Consider the following 2,651-nt stretch of genomic DNA (forward strand, 5'->3'; position numbering starts at 1 on the left):
CGTCTATGCTAATTGAAATGGTATTTTCCGGTGGGGACACAGTGGAGAATGGGCCAAGAAACCTCATGACCAAAAACAGATGTTTCTGGTTTTTCATGTAATAAAAGAACTTTGAGTCCTGTTTTTTTCCATCCCTTGAGTTCCTGGTCATAATTACAAACAGCAATGATTGTATTTCTGATGCCTCCCACCCACAAGGAGGGTGTATGGGCTACACAAACAAAGTACAACTGTAAAAATAAGCAGTCCTTAAAATGAATCTCCCAAAGCCAAGAAGAGTGCAGTCATTAAATCAAACTTCCATAATGTAAGTATAATTTGACACTCGCAGGTTTTTCCTAATTATTGCCTCAGAGATGAACTCTGGTTTTAATTGATCTTTTTGCCCCTGGGAGATAAGTTTTCCTCCCATGTATGCAGATATGATGCAGTTAACAGGACTTCATCTATGAATGGATTTTACACCCTTTTGTGTGAAGGTTGGTCCCACTGAAACATCTTAGATTCAATTTCTAAATTGACAGTGAAGCCAGAACTGTCTGTGATATGCATGCTGTAGTTCCTGCCCTTCCCTGGTATGCTGAAATGACCCAACCGTCTTGCCTTCCTGGTTCTTCCTTGCAAGCAGTAGATGAGAATAAAAATCAGGCAACAGAAAGCCTGTTACAAAACCCAAGGAAATGGCCGAATATGTAGAGTCCCAGTCACAAAGACACAGCATCCTGGGATTGAAGAGCTATTGTTTAGCATTACATTTCTGTAGAGCTTTGACAGATACCAAGGCTTTATCTACACTATGTTTTTCTTATTCAAAATCTCCAGTGCTATTGCCAGTGGCTTCTCACCTTTCTTGGGCATGCATTAGTCTTGTCAAGAAGATTCAGGGTGTATATGCATCAGCAGTCTGGAGGAGCCATCAGTCAGGCTGTCCCCAGAGCACGAACGCTAATGGAGCTAGAGCAATGGCAGAAGCAAGGAGATAATTTTCAACAAAAAATTAAGTCACATTGGCAACCAGATGCGTAGCAGGTTTTGCACCTTGGGCAGCAGCAACATCAGCAGCCAATCTTGGCCCCAGAGCTAAAGGGGAGGAAATTTAACAAGAATTTTCTGTTAATTTTCTGACTGTCTAGTTGGGATGTGGCCAAAATCTGAGGCCTCCATGTTTGAAACTAGGGTTAGACCCTGGGAATGCTAGGTTTCCAGCCTAAGTACCTCAGCTTCACGGCAAGATTTGTCACCTGCACTTTTATCACTGCCACATTTGGTTTTGCTTTGCCTGATGTTGTCTCTATTTGAGTTAAAAGGAGTTTCCTGTCCTTGAGCTAAATAAAACCTGTTACCCAGTACTGAAGGCATAATATCTAAATAGGGGACAGTAACAACATGCAGGGTTTGCATGCATCCACTGATTAGTACTTAGGGAGAAAATGCAGACTGGCAGTTTTATAGAGATCGGGGTCTCTTCCTGCGGAGCCCCTCGTGGTTGGTGTACAGTAATGCCACCTGCTTATCCACTTGCATGAAACAGATACTTGAAGAGTTGCAGGGTCAGAGCCAACAAACCAACAAGGGACAGAGCTGCTGTTAGGTTGTCAAGCAGGGCCAGGCAGCAAATAGGGGGAATAAAATCCAGACACTCAGAAGTTCATGCCTGTTTCAATCAACGGTTGAGCAAGAAGTACAGCAAGGTGGATGACAAGTGAAGCACAGTAGAGATACAGAAACTGAATGACTAGTTGGTATCCAAGGATTAATAGAGAATTGCAAGATGCTTTTGGCCCTTGTTTGAAGGGTCGCATTGTTAGTAGTGCCAAGGCCTCAGAATAAGCCACATCTCGGGTGGGCGTGGACGGGTGTCCCTTATTCTACAGCAGGATAAGGGCTGTCTCCTCATTTTAGCGGGGAGAAACCCTCAATGAATTCACTGAATTCAGCAATGCAGCGAGATTCAAGCCTTTTGGCGTCTGACCCACTGAAACTGCTGGAGGCTTTCCAAGCAAAATGGCAGGAAAACTGAGCTAAAGTTCATAGAACGATGAAACCCACAGCTTCAGCTCTCCAAGGTCAACAGGAAAATAATGAAGTGGACAAAGCAGCTACTGTAGCCTGTTAGAAGCAACAGAATAAAAAGTAACAGGGAAAATTTTGATTTGTGAGTCAAGTGAAAGGAAGAGATCTAAAAGCTTCAGTGAACCAAAAGCACAGCAGGCTTTGCCAGGACACACTGTGTACTGCAGCAATCACTCTGCTGACCCTGAGCACAGCATACAGCTAGATGTCCAAATCTCACAATCAGACTACTGCTTGAGTATCCAACAGGGATCTCTACGGGTAGCATGCAATCTCACAACTCTACCCTGATGCAGATCTGATGTTCCATTTAATTTGGGATTTTTTTTAACATACTGGAAACTAGGAAGGCAAACACAGCACAAAGGGACTTAGTCTACAGAGCCTTAAATGGGTCAACTGCCTTTTTTGATCCACAGTGCATATGAGGTAGCAGCAGTGCAGATCCAACAAGCAGTTCTTTGCTCTTAGCGTAGACAGGCTCTTAATCCACAGTGACTCATGATTAACCTTTGGCATCCCTTTCTTCAGGCACCATACGGGCCACTCTTGCATTATACTTTTCCAAGGTGAAGACT

This window comes from Alligator sinensis, unplaced genomic scaffold, assembly GCF_000455745.1.
Source record: "Alligator sinensis unplaced genomic scaffold, ASM45574v1 scaffold170_1, whole genome shotgun sequence".
Taxonomy (NCBI): Eukaryota; Metazoa; Chordata; order Crocodylia; family Alligatoridae; genus Alligator; species Alligator sinensis.